This window comes from Gossypium hirsutum, chromosome D11, assembly GCF_007990345.1.
Source record: "Gossypium hirsutum isolate 1008001.06 chromosome D11, Gossypium_hirsutum_v2.1, whole genome shotgun sequence".
Taxonomy (NCBI): Eukaryota; Viridiplantae; Streptophyta; class Magnoliopsida; order Malvales; family Malvaceae; genus Gossypium; species Gossypium hirsutum.
In genome coordinates, this window is record NC_053447.1 from 32,533,540 (window position 1) to 32,551,894 (window position 18,355).

Below are 18,355 nucleotides of genomic sequence, written 5' to 3' on the forward strand. Positions count from 1 at the left end.
AAATGTAGGCTCCGCTTAGCTCATCTAACATGTCATCTAGGCGTGGGATCAGGTGTCGATACTTGATGGTAATCTTATTGACGGCGCGATAGTTAGTGCACATGCGCCATTAGCCATCTTTCTTAGCTACCAATAGCATAGGCACGACACATGTGCTTAGGCTTTCTCGAACATACCCTTTCCACTAGCTCAGTAACTTGCCTTTGTAGCTCCTTGGTTTCTTCAGGGTTGCTTCGATAAGCTGGTCGATTAAGAATATTGGCTCTGGGAGTAAAGTCTATTTGATGCTCGTAACAAGTAAAGGATGCTTCAAAAGTAAAGACTTTCTGATTTCCATTTCTTTTGCAAAAAGACTCAACTTTCCCAACTCACTCTTTTCTTTTGTTTTATTTTTATCTCGTGTTTTTACCCTACTCTCTTTGCTTTTCTTTTTTCTTTTTGGCTCATTCTTTCCTTTCTTATTTTTTATTTTCTTATCTTTCTCACTACATTTTTTCCCTACTTTTCTTTTGCTCTCGATTTTTCATAAGACACTCTTAATTGGAGCTGATCTTCATAAACTTCTTTGGGAGTAAGTGGTGTCAAAGTAACGTTCTTCCCTTGGTGTTTGAAGGTATACTGATTGGTATAACCATCATGCAATACTCGAAAATCAAATTGCAATGGCCTCCCCAATAATAAGTGACCAGTATGCACTGGCACTACATCGCAAATAACTTCGTCGCTGTATTTTCCAATTGAGAAAGTGATGACAACATGCTTAGTAACTTTGAGCTCACCACCGTCATTGAGCCATTGAAGCTTGTAAGGATATGGATGATTGGTGGCTTCTAGGCTGAGTTTTTTTTACCAACAACAAACTACCACCATCTATAATGACACTACATACCTTTCATTGGACATGGCAGCGCGTGTGAAAGATATTCCGCGTTGTTGCTCATTCTCAATGATTTGGATGCTCAAGCTTCACTTAATGATAAAGATTTCACCATCCAAAGCATACTCCAAGTCATCCTTCTCATCAGTAGGTATTTTAGGGTCATCTTTCTTTTCAAGTTTAGATTCTATCTCACCATTGTCCCTTAGAATCATAATGCTCCAATTTAGACATTGGTTAGTAATATGGCCCCTCCCGAGCCATTTAAAACACTTAATGTTTCAAGATCGATTTGGCATGGCCCTACTCTTTCCTTTACTCGAATCTCCACTCGGCGATTAGACTTTGATGCCCTAATGTTGTCTTTGGATCAAAAGGTGGTATCCTTTTTGTAGGTTCTTTAACCCCACTTTAACATAGAAACAGAATTAGAAAGGGGTCGGGTGGTACCTTTTCTTTTCAATTGTTTTTCCACCTTGATTGCCATGTGAACCATATCAGCAACCTCAACATAGTTTTGCAATTCAAATATAAAGGTGATGTCTCGGTTGAGGCCAGCTAGAAATCTTGCCATGCTAGCCTCTCGATCTTCCTCAATATTGACACATATCATTGCTATCTCTATCTCTTTGAAGTAATTCTGCACGCTTCGATTACCTTGGGTGAGATTTTGTAATTTTTGGTACAATTCTCCATAGTAGTGCACTAGTACGAACCTTTTTCTCATAATAGCTTTCATTTTAGCCCATGTAGACACAGGTCGTTCGCCATTTTTTCTCTTACTCAAGGTTAGCTGATCCTACCAGATAATAGCGTAATCAGAGAATTCGATGGCAGCAAGTTTTACCTTTTTTCTTTCTGAGAAGTTATGGCATTCAAAGACGAGTTCAATCTTTTTTTCCCACTCCAAGTAAGCTTTGGGGTCGATTTTCTTTTGGAACAGAGGGATTGACATTTTAATATTGCTAAGGTTATTGTCTATTTGATTTTGTTCCCTTGGCCTTTGATTTCTTTGACCCCGATGCTTTAAGCTATGACTAGAGGCTTGATCACTCTCTATTTCACTCTGATTATAGTAATCTTCTTGATTCAACCTTAGAGGACCTCGCTCCCTCCATTGATTTTTAGGAGAATGTCCTCTTTGGGCTATTTCCTCTAATTGGTCAAATTGTTCTTGCATTGGCTCCAATCAGCGTTGCAACATTCGATCCATCTCATGAATGAGAGCTTGGTATGCTAGATCGAGTACACTAGCACCACCAACATTGTTCATTTTGGGACTTTGAGATATGATTTTTTCTCACTAACAAATGTCACTAGTGCTCTCAGAAAGAAATGTTCACTCCTCTCGTATTTACACTCGTTATTGACTTTTAACCTATCTAATGCTCTCTCACACTCTTGCCTTTTACCACTCTTGCTCTCTCTCTAACTTCTTATGTGGCTTCTTTAAACTTAAGAAACAAACCTTGTGGAATCGGCTTTAAAAGTGATGTAAGGCAGGTATTAAGGTTAGGTGATAGGGACGACTTAGAAGAAAAAGCTAAGGATAATTTGAAGTGTGGTTGAAATCGTTGTGGTAAAGGAAAACTTGTACTTGGGAACAGAAACACTTTCAAAATAGTTTTTTTATATATATAGAAATTTCGAATCTCCCTTTTGTATTTTTGAACTTGGGATGTAGATATGTTGTATTTTTTTTGTTTTTTCTTAATTATTTTTTATTTTTTTGGATTTTTTTGAAATACTAATCTTGGGAGAGCAAAAAACGTTGGATACTTACTTAATTTAGCTAGCTCTGATACCAAATGATACGAGCTCATCCTCGTAGGATGATTATGAGTCGCGAGAGTTCTCGATCAAAATTAAGAAGTATCAAATGTAATGTATTTGTAAAGGCTGAAAATGTGAATGGCAGGCTTTGGAAAGGTGGTTTGATGGATATTAAAGGAAGAAAGAAGGCTAAGCTTGAATTCGATTTAAGGACTCAAGAATGAACAAATATTATAGAACAATGCTAACCAATCCTTATATTAGTACTTAAAACATATGTAAAACTGTGACCCTCTATCTAGCAAGATAGGAACCAATCGACATAAAGGATGAACGCCACACTTCTAAGAAGTGTGCATGGAATTGAATGTGCATGGAATTGAATGGTTTCAATAGTGTGAACATGAATTGATGTTGCCTTGATAACTGAATGGTCACTTGGGATATGTAGATCATTAGTGTGGATTCTGTCGCACGAAGAGTCTCAAGGTGTTAACAGTAAGAAGTGACTGGTTCCATAAGTGTGAACTTGGTAGCCAACCAAGCGGTCAAGTGTGAAAACACTTGATGCTTTGCTTTTCACAAAATGGCTCATGGGAGGTTGTGTTCAACTCTTTAAATGTTTTTTACACAACACGAACAATTTGGCAGAAAGCTTCCTAGCAGCAACAATGTGAACAATCTGGTCAAAACTAAGACAAGGTTTAAATACAATAATTTAAGACAAAAAACACACATTTAAGTTCTATGAACTTAGACAAGTATTAATGGTGTAAAAACTAAGACACATAATTAAAGTGCAGTGTTTAAGACACATTTAAAGACTTATAATTAAAGTGCAGTATTTAAGACACATTTAATGACTCATAATTAAAGTGCAATATTTAAGACGCATATTTAAGATGTCTAAATTAAGACATAATTAAAACTAAAAAATAAGTAAATGGATAAAATCTTTATTTCTAGCAACCTAATTTAAACACACAAATATTAAAGTTTTACATGTAGCATAATGCATGGGATGCATGATTCGCATAAAATGCATGGGTTGCATGGAATGCATGAAATGAATATTTTGTATGGAATGCATGGAGTGCAAGCCCAAACTCGACCAATTAAACCCATGATAGCTTCTTTAAACTTCTTGGCTCATGCGCTAGTAATTGGCCCTCTTGAAAGGTCGATTGGATATTGCAAGGTTTCACGAGTTACTTGTTCGACATTAAGGGTTTTGGTTGGTTCCATAATCGAATCATTGTATTTGGAAAAATCAATTAGCTAACTATATTAAATAATATTTCTATTACTTGAATATGAATTGCGGAATGTATTAATGGATTTGTTAGTTAAATTCGAACATAGAGCGTAGGATCCTGTAGTCCAGGTTTGACAATCAGGTCGACTATGAGGTGTTACAATTTTAGTGGTATCAAAGCATCGATTTAGCCGATCCTCGAGAAGTAAGAATTTAGAAGTTAGCCCCTGTATGTATGTTACTTAATCCTGGTTTAGTTCCTTGAACTGTTAATAAGATGTGTTATGTATTGTAGAGTTAAATCATGCTAGCGGATAGTTCATGAAAAGTTGGAGGGAAAATCTCGCAATCTATTGGTTTGAATACAAGTATCTCATAATCATAAGGAAAAAAAGTAAGCAAGGAAAGTAAGCAATCATAAAAATAAAGAGAAGAGTTTAAAATTTCATTGATGACAAGAATTTGAAGAGAGGTAAGTACAATTACTAGAAAACTTTTAATTCCCATTCTCAACTGGTGGGGTAGGAGTGGCGGTATCGTCTGGGCTTCTTCTTCGTGGCTAGTTCCTTTTATAATAGCAGAGTTAGTCACCTTGAGTTCTTAGGGAAGGAATAGTCAGCTTGAATCTCTCAATTATTTATGAAATTCTTCCCATGTCACACCCAAAGGGTTGAGAACATCAAAGTTGAGGTCCATAGTAGTAAGTCTCTGCATGCTGTTGAAGTTCACTTGACTTACGTCAAAAGGACCCATGGTGACTTGGGCATGCAACATAAGGTTGGACCTTAACGCGGGAAGATATTCTTTCATTTTGGCCTTGGTATCAGTCACGCCCTAGATTTTAGTTATTATTTTGCGCTAGTTTGTCATAAGGAATAAATTGGCTTAGTGGTTAAGTGTGTTAATTATTTCCAAATGGTCCCATGTTTAAGCCCCCACACTCCCATATTTTTGTTTTAATTTTTGACAGTTCTAGAATGTCAAACCCCCTATTGTGGTCCCTTTTCGAGTGCCATGTAGGGAGGATTCATTTCCCATTTTCTTAAGTCAACATGCCATTCATAACCCCCTTTTCACTCCTTTATTCCCTCATGATCCATTTTTCACTTCCCTTGCTCCCAAATCTACCATTTTCTTCCCCATAAACTACCTTGGTGGGCCATTGCACCTAGAAACCCTCTCCATTTAATTTTTTTCTCCTTTTTGCTCTCCTCGTCTCCTTTAGCCACCCTTCCTCATTGCTCCTCCTATTTTCTCCTATTTTATTTTTTTCACCACCCTTTCTTTTGTTTTCTCCTCCACTCCTCCACCACTAAAGGCCACCGAACCTTCACCTCACCACCACCGAAACATTGCTTCTTCTCCTCTGCGTCGCTGTCGTCGACCAGTGCCAAAATTTTTTTTTTCTCTTTTTTTCTTCCTCTCTTTCTGTAACCAATTTCTTTAGCATATAAAATTTTATTTTTTTAATTCATTAAAGGGTTATTCTCAACCGATTTTTCTAACTTTTTAATTTATATCATAGTGTCGAATACTCCTCTCTAATCAACTTATTGGGAAAAGTTGTTGAGCTCTCTTTCCTTCGTTATTACATAAGTATGGAAGAACATCTATTCATGATATTCTCTCGTGCTTTTATTTTCAATTGGGATTATACTAACAATTCGTTTGATCATGCTTTCACGAAGTGCTATTCAAAGTTTCGGATTCGTACCCTTACTTGTAGAGGAGTGTGACTAGATGAACGATTGCTAAAGTTTATGATTGAATTGATTAATTGAAGGTCATTTGTTTATTAAACCGTACTAATACGTGTATATGGTATTAACCATAGAGACTCAAGAATCTAATTCTCCCATTTGAAGTTGGAATCGGGATCTTTGCGATCGGATTTACAAGGTGTGGGAACCTATTTGATTTAAATAAATAATATTATAATTAATCAATATAAAATGTTTATATTGGAGAAATATTTAATTGATGTTTAAATAAGTTTTTGAAATGTGATATTGGGTGAATACGTTAAGTATTCATAACAATTGATAAATTTTGATAAAAGAGGATTCCAAATAAGTGTTTTCGAAACTTTAGATCTGTTAATATGTGATTTGGTGATTTTTCTGTTAAATGTGATAATATGTAATTCCTAGTACTCATGATATATGATATATGGCGATTGGAATATGTTTGTACATTAAACATGATATTGAATTATGGATGTTTTGATTTGCATGATAAACATGATAATATTTTGATATTCTTACTTGCATGTTAAGCATGTCACTTTGATAAATCGTATTGAGATTTGAATTCGCATGTAAAGCATGCCTTCTAAAAATCTGTTCTGAATGCCATATCACATGCATGGGGTTGGGAAAATATGTATAAATGAAGTATTTGGCAGTATAACTGTTAATTTCTGGTGGGTTGACCACAATATTCTGTATTTAGCAGTATATTTGCGAATTATCTGGTGGCTCGACCATAATATTATATTTCTACTAGCTCTACTGCACTATTTGGTGGCTTGTGCATAATTTTGGTGTGTTATTAGATGGACGAGTTCTGGAGAACTCATTATGGTTTGTAGTGGAGATGGGTAGGATCTGTTTTCTGAAAATCTACATTGATTTATGAAAAAGTGTTGCATTGATATCATCACTATACATTCTGATAATTGTGATTCTGTGACTGAATATTTAGTATGTTTATGAGTTGTTTAAACTATTTTTGTTTTGTGTTAAATTCTATTATTATGATTTCTAACCCACATTGGGCTTTTTAAGCTCATCCCTTTAAATTTTGATTTTTTAGATAATAACCGAGGTTAGGATGGGATCGGCTACGGAGGTGCTCTCGGTAATTTTTCAGAAAAAATATTTTAAGTATTCGTTATTTTGGGATGTGTTTAATTACTTTGGAATTTTGTTTGGGCTTTGGATGTATTGTGGTTTTTAGAAGGTTTTGCATGGCGTTCGTTTTTAAACTAGTACTTCAGAGTTTTTTTATCAAATAATAATTCAATGATGAATTTCCACAATAAGGTTAATCTAACTAAACGATAGTGTTTTCAAACTTAATACTTTGTTTTCAAAACTTAACACTACTTGCTCACGGAACTAATGGCTTACAAGTTATATTATATCTACATTTCCAAATTGATTAAGAAGTTTTTAAATTTTTAAATTGTTCGCTATGATGTTTAACTGAAAAACTACGTTTTCTGAAAACTATCAATATTTGAAATTTTTTTTTCTAAAAGATAAACGATTTCTTTCAAAAGGAAAAAAAAACTACGTTTTGTGAAAACTATCAATATTTGAAATTTTTTTCTAAAAGATAAACAATTTCTTTCAAAAGGAAAATTATAGACAATATATAGCCTCTTTTAAAGCAAATCAAGATGACGTTTTAAAATTTAAGACGATTATTGAGAGCAAATAGTTAAATGGTTTTCTACGCCATTAACATGGCCAATGTGATCTTTGAGATTCGGCCATAACGTCTAGGCTGAGTTTAGGGGGTTATATTTAGTAGTATCAGAGCCCAGTTCAAAAACTCAGACCGTGATTTATTTTAAAAAATACATGCATATTTGTGAAAATGGGTATTTTGGGGAAAATCCATGCCTTAGTTAAAATTTTTTATTCTATTCTAAAAATCTGAGATTTCGAAGCTGGCCCAGATAAATACTTCTACCTTATTGAATTCTTATTGTTAAACTATAGAATACTATATATTATGAAACTGTAGATTCTAAAAACTATAGATATTGATACTATAGTGACAGTACTTTAAAATTGAAACATTCTGAATCGATAATAAAGGCTCATTTCTAATTGATAGATAAAACTGCATAAAACTTAAGAATTCGATAACAAAAGATCAGTACCCAAGGTGTTCGTATTAGAGGTTTGAAAGCTCACGTAGAGTAGGGTTTAGGAACCCAAATTGATTAGTCTATGTAACACCCTTAACCCGTATCCGTCGCCGAATAAGAGTTATAGAGCATCACTGTACAATCGAAGACATTTAAACAATATTTCACTCACAAACATAACCATAGAAGCCCTAGAAACACCATAGAAGCAATTTGAGGCTAATCTGAAATCATTTGAAAAATCTAGGAAAGAGTAATAAAAATTTGGATACATGGGTCACACGGCCATGTGCCTCACACGGCTGAGACATATGCCCACGTCTCAAGCCATGTAACCTTTGAATTAGGGATACACGTCTGTGTGCCTTGTCGTGTAACTCTCGAAATTGCCGTACACGTCCGTGTGCCAGGCCGTGTAACTCACTGATTTGCATGCAAAAGAACCTTCAGGAAACACATGGCCGTGTTGCCAGGTAGTATGTCACACACAGCTGAGTCATACGCCCGCGTCTTAGGCTGTGTGGACCTAAAATTCACCTAAAATAAGTCATTCTCAACACCAATTAATGGATATTCATATGAGCCATTTGTGCACACAGACAAAGCATCAAACCATACCTAAAGATGCATATAATTGCCATACCAAAAGTCCTAATGCAACTAAACAATATGCCATTCAAAGGCACCTCAAATGCATTCATCCAAAACTTACCTAAACATGCATTTCTTACCACATTTCAATCATCCAATTACTAGCTCATTACCTTTCAAACATGTCATACTTAATCACTTTCAAGCTACCTCAAAGCATACCTTATGAATCATTCCAAAACATGCATCATAGATAGGTACAACAACATAATCTAACAAACATCAAATGATATCAACCAAGATAACTTATACATACTAAATCATTAACTAAACATTCAACTAAATACTAGTACAAGTTCACCTATACATGCCATTATAACCTTGGCCAAAACATTCAAAAACTACTAATATTTATGTTGGATAGTGTGATAGATCCCTGACGAGCTTCCAAGCCGGTCGAGCTTCTGATAATCTATAAAACATAGGAAAGAAACTACGTAAGCACTTAATGCTTAGTAAGTTTGTATAACATTAACACAACTTACCCTTCATTTTCATAATGTAAATGGAATAATTATAACACCAACTAATACCATAAGCTTGGCACAATGTCTATACAACATCACCAACTATACAAGTTAGTGCATTTATATACGGTTCAAATGAATTCATCCATAACAAGTAGCTTACACATTTGTTCATCTCATTTAGGTAACCATTTCCTTTTCATAAGTACATAATACATTCCATTTGAACACTTATCGTTTCCTTTCCTTTTCATACCCATTGAGCCGTCTAGAATATCATCAGATACATGGGAAAGCTCACACAAGGCGTGCTTAAACATATAATCGTAACCTTTCCTTTACATTATTACTCACACGAGTTGTGAAATAGGCCTGCTCACATGAGTTGTGGGTTGGAATGTAAGCTACATGATGCTGCTTACACGAGCTGTGGAGTATCTACAAAAATACAGGATCTCAGCCATCGGTAGGACACTCAAGACCAACACCCGAAACATAAAATCCCTATTGACATGTCATTTGTATCCTACAAATTCCTAAGGTTCAATCAGGACTCTGATAACCATCATAGCATTGATTTGGATATACATCATTCAATTACATTATGAATACATAATAACATACATTTGAATAACATGAATGTAACAACCGTTCATATGAGCTTACCTCGATGACTAGGGGCGTAGAAACGAAGTCGAACTAATCCGAGGTTTTAACTTTTCCCCGATCTAGATCTGTATGTGGTCTATCTTGATCTAAATAGAAAATTTCAATCCATTTAATACATCTAGCATTCAATTTAGTCCACAATTCATATTTATGTAAAATTACCATTTTGCCCCCAATATTTAACTTTTCACAATTTAGTCCTTAAGCTCATAAATTGAAATCTAAGCATTTTAATCCCCTATTCAAGTTAACTGAATTTATTAGGGACTTATATCAACCCATAAAAACCATTATTTCATAAATTTAACATGAACTTTTACTTTTTTTACAAATTAATCCCTATATGTAAATTTCATCAAATATCACTTTACAAAACTTGTTTATTTCTCAACAAAGGTTCACAAGCTATCATTAAACATCAAGAATCATACAAGAACATTCATGGCATCACCCTCAATCTTTAACAATTTTAAAAATTGACCCCCGGGCTAACTAGATTAAGCTAAAACGACTTTAAAAAAATAGAAATCATTAAAAATGGGGTTCAAAATCATACCATGCAAGCAAAAAAACTTGGCTGAATGCCCTAGCAAGCTCCAATGGTGTTTTCCTCTTCTAATTTCGGTGGTGAATTTTAATTAGGAAGATGGTACCATCTATTTACCTTATTTTACTGTAACTTAATAATTAAATTACCTTATTAACCTTGCCTATTAACATTAAAAATCACTTAATTTGTGTCCATAAATGTCCGCTAGATTTATGAATGGTATATTTACCATCTAAGTCCATTCACTTTAAAGTTTCATAGCCATTTGACCCTTTTAATTAATGGGACCCTACTTAGCTTAATTATTATAATGTCCCATAACGATTTAGTCCTTTTCACTTAATTAATCATGCAAACATCAAAATTTCTTAATGAAATTTTAATACGACCTTACTAACATCCCATAAACACTATAATAATTTACTCATCATATTTGTGGTCCCGAAATCACTGTTTCAATTTCACTAAAAATGGGTTGTTACAGTCTGCGTCACAAGTAAGCTCGTGACTAAACCCGAGCCAGTGGCTGATCAGGTTCTGAATACGTAAATTATGGAGGAGGATCATCAAGAGCCTGTTGGTGATGTTGTGTCGCAGGCCATGCTTAGGGTACTATAGTGTGTTGCTAAGGCCCAAAGTGGATCTAGAATCTGTGGGACTATTGTGGAGAGGCTCCGAACTAATAGAGTTAAGTTGTTTACAGGCGTTACTGGGACGACCTCCACCATGGAAGAATATTGGCTAGAGGTTATGGAAAGGATTTTGGATGATATGGAATGTACCCCGGAACATAAATTGAAGAGTATAGTGTCGCTATTGGTGGCAAGCCACTATGAAGGGTACCTAAGCTGAGAGACTGACTTGGGGGTATTTTTTAGAGGCTTTCTAGAATAAGTATGTGGGTAAGCGTTACATCGAGCCTCATAGAATAGATTTCATTGAGCTCAAGTAGAGGGATATGCTGAGTATGAGGTCGAAGTTTTGCGGCTAAGTCGTTACGCCCAAGGATGGTTGCAATGGAACAAGACATGTAACACCCTTAAGTCGTATCTGATGCCAGAATAAAGTTACGAAGTATTACCGAACTTACAGATCAAACAAAAAAACATTTCATTTTTATATCACATTCAATTCAGAATTCAATCACAATCAATCATATAGTCCCTAATATGAGCCTTCGAGGCCCAAAATATGGAAATTTTTTGGGACAAAACCGAGAACTCAAAGAATTTTTTGAAAAACATAAAATTTTTCAAAGGTGTTGGGGACACGTCTGTGTGGCTAGGCCATGTGCCTCACACGGCCAAAAGACATGCCCGTGTGGGTATCCAAAATGGGGACACATGGTCGTGTCCGTACCTATGTAACTCACTGACTTGGGTCACACGGCCAAGCCAAACTCACTAACTTTATGTCTTTAAAAGTTATAGAGGACACACGGCCGTGTCACCTAGCCATGTGTCACACATAGCTGAGACACACCTTTGTCTCTACCCTTGTGGACAAAAATAGGTCATTTACCAAGCCATATTTCTAACCCAAATTGGTACCAACATAAACACAACAATTTGCATATGACCATGACATAAATAGGCATTCAAACCAACCAAAATGAAGCCTAAAACATGTAATATCATCACCAAAAACCATGATGCCCATAGGACCTCAATTAACCATTTATAAACATGCCAATTATGTATTCCAAACATACCTAAATGTTTAAACACTTATATGCATCATTGTACCAAAACATATCATGTATGCCACTTATCGAGATCAACTAATTGATACCAAAATACCAATTCACACACTAACACATTCACATGATAAATATACACCAATATGATAAGACCACTTACACATATATACATAAAAAAATATACCCAAAATACAAGCCAAATCAAATGGCTAAAAACATAACAAAACATGTAGGCTGTCATTAGCCAAAATGACCAATACATGCCATTAAAACCAAAATAGATAACCAAAAGTATCAAAATAGACGATTGATAGTGTGATGCAGTCTCCTAAAACTTCCAATCCAAACGAGCTTCCGATCCACTGTAAAACACAAAAAATAACATAGAGTAAGCAATTAAGCTTAGTGAGTTCGTATAACTAAAAATACAACTTACCAATCAACCACAATTTAGGTAGTAAAATTTAGGCATAAAACAACTCAATTTGGCCCAAAATCCTAACACATAATAATCAACCATGTTAGTCATGAATTCATATGTCAAATATATATACCGCTTCCCATATTTCACATAAATACCTGTACTAGTTTGTATCAAACTCGTATAATTCTCGTAACAACACTGTGCCCATTGAACCACTTGGAATAATATCGAATTTACAGGTATCTAGTACACTATGTGCCAACACGTGGTCGAAACCACAATGATCTCATATCTCATATCAATGCTCTCTCTCGAGCCATAACTGGGTTTACTCACACAAGCTGTCAGTCAAGACATAGCTACACGGTGCTGCTCACACAAGCTGTAAAGTAATCGCAAACATGCCAAAAACTCAGTCATCGGTAGGACGTACGAGACTAGCACCCAAAATATAGTAACCCTTAATGACGTGTCATTTGTATCTTATCTATTCCTAAGGTTCAACCGTGATCCATAAGTCGTCGAAACCTCGTCGAATATTTTCGTGTAGTCATATCATCAAGAATATAATAATAAATCATTTAAATCAAATATAATTTAATTTTATTAAACATGCGAACTTAACTCGAATTTATACGAAGAAAATCCATCGATTACTCCAACACTTTATATTTTCCCCGATCTAATTCTATATATTGCTTTTCTTGATCTATATAATCAAGTTTAACTAATTTAAACGTCATTCTATTCAATTCAATCCAAAATCATGTTTTGGAAAAATTAGCATTTCGTCCCTATACTTTTAACTTCTTTACAATTTAGTCCCTAGGCTCAAAAAATGAAATTCATGCAATTTCATCCACACCTAAGCCTAGCCAAATTCTATATATGCTTATAGCAGCTCATAATTTTTACAATTTCACACATTTACCACACAGTTATCACATTTATCAATTTAACCCTTAATTGACAATTTCATCAAAAATCACTTAACAAAAGTTGTTTAACTCACAACAAAGGTTCATTTTCTTCCATTAAACTTTACAAAAAACAATTACTCATGGTAAAACCCTATACATTCAATGATTTTGCAAATTAGTCCTTGAGTTAGCTAGGTTAAGCTATAATGATCCTAAAAACATAAAATCATTAAAAACGGAACAAGTTTTCACTTACATGCAAGGGATTTATTTTGCTGAAATTTTAAGCTTCCTTTTCTCTTTCTTGCTAAAATTTTCAGTTAAAAATGGTGAAGAAAGATGATAGCCATGTTTTGTTTTATTTAATTTATCTTTTATTTACCTAATTATCAAATTACCTTTACCTAACTTTAAATCTTTCATAATTACCAAGCCATGCACATACACTAACTCAATTAATGTTCTAATTATAATATAAGGACCGCTAATTTAAATTTATATAGCTATGTAATACCTTTAGCTAATAGAACACAGCTTTTGTAGTTTATTCGATTTAGTCCTTTTTATCAAATTGAACATGTAAACATTAAAATTTCTTAACGAAATTTCTATACTATAATAAGATCATGCTGTAGATTAAAATGTAATATTAAAATAAAAAATTCAACTTCAGATTTGTGGTTTGAAACCACTATTTCAATTTTTCTAAAAACGGGTTGTTACAATACAAGTGTGTTAGATTTAAGAATGGGTTGAGATTCAAGTTGATGATGCAAGTGGCCCCTCTTCAGGAAACGGTTTTTGAAATGTTAGTGGAGAAAAGGAAGATAGTTGAGGAAGTAAAGTGTTTGGAATGTGAATTGAGGGATAGAGCTAGAATCCTTGCAAAGAAATTTAACTGTCCTACTGTTTAAGCTCTGCGACCTATACTGACAAAGGTTTTATCAAATAATAATTAAATGACAAATTTTTCACAATAGGGTTAATCCAACTCAATGATGGCGTTTTCAAACTCGATACTCTATTTCAAAACTCAAGACTACTTGCTCACGAAACTAATGGTTTACAAGTTATATTATATCTACATTTCAAAAATGACAAACAAGTTTTTAAATGTATAAATTGTCCTCTGGGATGTTTAACTAAAAAACTATGTTTTCTAAAAACTATCAATCCTTTAATTTTTTACTAAAAGATAGGCAGTTTTGATGAACTCTTTCAAAAGGAAAATTATAGACAATATATGGACTCTTTTAAAGAAAATCAAGATGACGTTTCAAAATTTAAGATGATTATTGAAAGAAAATAATTAAATGGTTTTCTATGCCATTAACATGGCTAATGTGATATTTGAGATTCAGCCATAATGCCTAGGCTGGGTTTAGGGGATTACAGTATCTACCTTGAAGTTCTACAATGCCTCGTTGCTTTTGTTTCGCAACTGCTCCAGATTCGTGAGGCGTTATTCCTCATGGGCTATCATATTCCCCTCTCATTCAGCTTTATTGGCTTCAAATTGGCAAACCCTCTCTTCCAACCTTTTTCTCCTTGGCCTCCAATGATTTGTACTTAGTCTCCTAGGTGGAGACAAAGTTAGTGAGCTTTTGGTTTTGGCAGACAATGGCCTCGTGTAGTTAGCGGAGCTAGGTAAGTTTTTGCTTGCCGGAATGAATAGACTTATTAGATTCTTCTCGTTTAGCCTCGTTTTCATTACAAGCTTCCTAAAGGGTCCAGCCAAGAAGCCCGCACTCCGCTGCCATCATCTAAAATGAACCCACCAATTCCGCTAGTGAAATCTTATGAACACTACAGGAGGAGATAGACAAACTCTTTTAACCCTTGAGGCAAAGTTTAACTCCGTAGGAGATGACACCAAAATTTGGGTAAGAAGATTTGCAGGATTGACAGGTGTGGAGGGAGAGTCGGGTATGGTAGGGAAAGTTGGAGGAGAAACTTTTCTCTGGGGAACTACTGGTTCCTTTCCAGTTTTGTGAGGTATCAACCTACCCCTACGGATGTCTTCAGCACTATGGGACACTTCTTCCATCCTTGGCCTCTTTCGGCCACTATTATTGGCCCTTGCTCTCAGGGCAGCCTCTTTCGGCCACTATTATTGACCCTTCTTCTATCAAAGTGTCCATGTCCATACTGTGCTTAGACTTGGAAAAACTAGGGGAACGGGAAGAGCCTATAGTAACAACAACAGTGTTAGCCCTATTGGAAACTAGAGCTATACTCGCTGACTCAACTCTATCACCCACTAGTGAGGAAGACCAATGGTAGGGACGCATATTACAGATGGTGTAAAAGAATTTGATAGGTGTCGCAAAACATCCAGTTTGAAAATGGATTCTTGCATAACAAAAAATTAAAATTTTGAAAACCAACCTGATTAGTGATATTTATATCAATAAACTTTAGGCTGAAATTCTACCTACGTTTTTGGATAACCGAATCCTTGATGTTTTCTGACTTTCAACCAAATGATCTTCTCCGCTATTCTTGTACCACAAATTTCTTCGAGTGTGGGCTCGAACCAATTGAATCAAAACATAGAATAAGAAAAACTTTTATTTTTTTAGGGTGAACATTTAGTTAATGGTTAAGTTGCCGAATAGTGTGATCTCCAAAAGCAATCCAATCGACAGCTCTAATCGATGATCTACAAGAAGAAAAACCAAAACGAGGTAAGCTTGTGTAAAACTTAGTAAGTTCATATTGAACGTAAACTTTAACTTCCCATTAAGGACTTAACTCTAACCTTTCAGAATAAAAATCATAATCAAGGTCATGAGTCCATTTAATTGCCTATACATATTACAAGTCTCACATATATGAAAACGTGTAGCTTCATCATGTCATAAAACCTATACTAATAAACACTTTCGATATACTATTCATCCATCATCTATTCATTTAACATTTCTCATTTTCATTTCAAGTATTCATTTCAAATGTCCCTTTTTACATATCTATATCCATAAAAACATTTCATACAACTATTTATGTATAACTAATTCATATAATCATTCCATAAATCTATTTCCATATAACTGATTCATATATCAAGCTATTCAACACAACATAATCCATCATATCATCTTGTTTCATTTCCATTTCAGTAATTAACTATTTTTCCCGGAGAACAATAGAAAATTGAATTCAGATACGAGTATGGTTAATGCCCACACAAGCTTCAGAGAATCCGTAACACATATAGGATCTCAAGCCATCAGAATGGACTCTTTCACTGGTACATAGTACCTGATAAATAACTGTCAAAGGATGACATAGCGTCTTTCAGGTATGGTCTTAGTCCTATTTACAATGATGCCATAATGTGTTTCAGCTATGGTCTTACTCAATTCCATCATGATGCCATTGCGTCTTTTAGCTATGGTCTTACTTGTTTCAGTCATGATTAACTAGCTCATATACATTTTATATGATATGCCATTCAATCCACATATACTCATTTACCATGCTTCACAAATCAATCCATCATTTCCAATTTCATAACTTACCTCAATTAATTATGATAATTATAATATATTTACACAAACTCAAAGGTAATTCAATTAAAATAATTATAAATATAATAAGACTAATACGAACTTACCAAAAAACAATACCAACACTCAACAATGACTACTCAACGACTTTTCCTTTCCTGCGTTTATGAACTGACTTATCCATTTCTTGATCTAAATACAATAATTTTATTCAATTAATCAATTCAAATATCATAAAACATTTAAATTTAGATATTTGACCCTTTATCAATATTATACACATTTACCTTAAAATTTTATCTTTTATACAATTTAGTCCCTAAGCCTGAAACTTTCAAATCTAACACAATTACCACAGTTTCATGTTAGCAGAATTTTTCCTTACAGCAGTATATCCTATATTTTTTAAAATTTCACAAAGATTTCATGTCCAATTTAGTATTTTATGAACTGAGTCCTTTAACTAAAAACTAACCAAAATCACTTTATAAAATAATCATATTTAAGTATCAAACTTAATAATCTATCATCAAACTTCAAAAACATCACAATTTCATCCATGGTAAAATTCTAAACACTTAACAGTTTTACGAATTAGTACTCGAGTTAGCTAGATTAAGGTACAACGATATTAAAAACATAAAAATCATTAAAAATGGAATTGAAAAAGCTTACCTTGCATGCATTATAATTTGGTCGAACCTTAATCATTCAAAAAATGGAGTTTAAATACTTTCCTTATTTTCCATTCGATCAAGGGAGGAAGATGATAGAATTTTACATTTGGTTTCCTTAAACCAATTATTAATTTACAAAATTAACCTTAGTTAACAACTAAATAATAAAACCATGCATAGGCTAACCATCCACCATTACTAATTATGGTTAAATTGCCATATAAAGCCCTTTAAATATGTTTCTATGCTTATTTAACCAATATTAATCAATAGCGATAGACTTTTTCAACTATTACGATTTAGTCACTTTTCCTTAATTAACTATCTAAACATTAAAATATTTGGACTACAATTCGATACACCTATATAACCACTCCGTAAATATTTAGGCTCAGTTTATAAAAATGAGGTCTTGATACCTCGTTTTTCAAAACCACTTAACTTTAGGGACAAACTATTTGAACTTAACTATTCATTCAAATAACAAAAATTATCAAATTTAAAATTTAATATAATACTATATTTGACTCATAAATATTAAATAATAATATTTATAGACTCACTCGTCGAATTTGTGGCCCCAAAACCACTATTACTGACACCAATAAAAATGGGTTGTTACAACTCTCCTTCCCTTAGAAAATTTTGTCTTCGAAATTTCTCATCTAATAATAGTTTCAACTATTGTGTTCTCATAGACTCTTCGATTTTTTTTCCAAGTCAAATTTGTGCAATTGAAGTCGATGATACAACATTGTAATATGTTCTCTTGAATCTTAATTACCCATTTTGACTGTCCGCTCCATAACTTCGTCAATTTCAAATACATACAACTCAAAGCGAGTAATCTATTCTGACTAGAATAAAATGAATCGATTTCATTAGTCTAACAATAATAACCCTAATCAAGTCTTTCTTTCTCCACATCAAAGGTAGTCTAGGTACAAAATCCATCTTGACTAATCTTCATATCCAATCAGAAATAAAAACAAGCTATAATA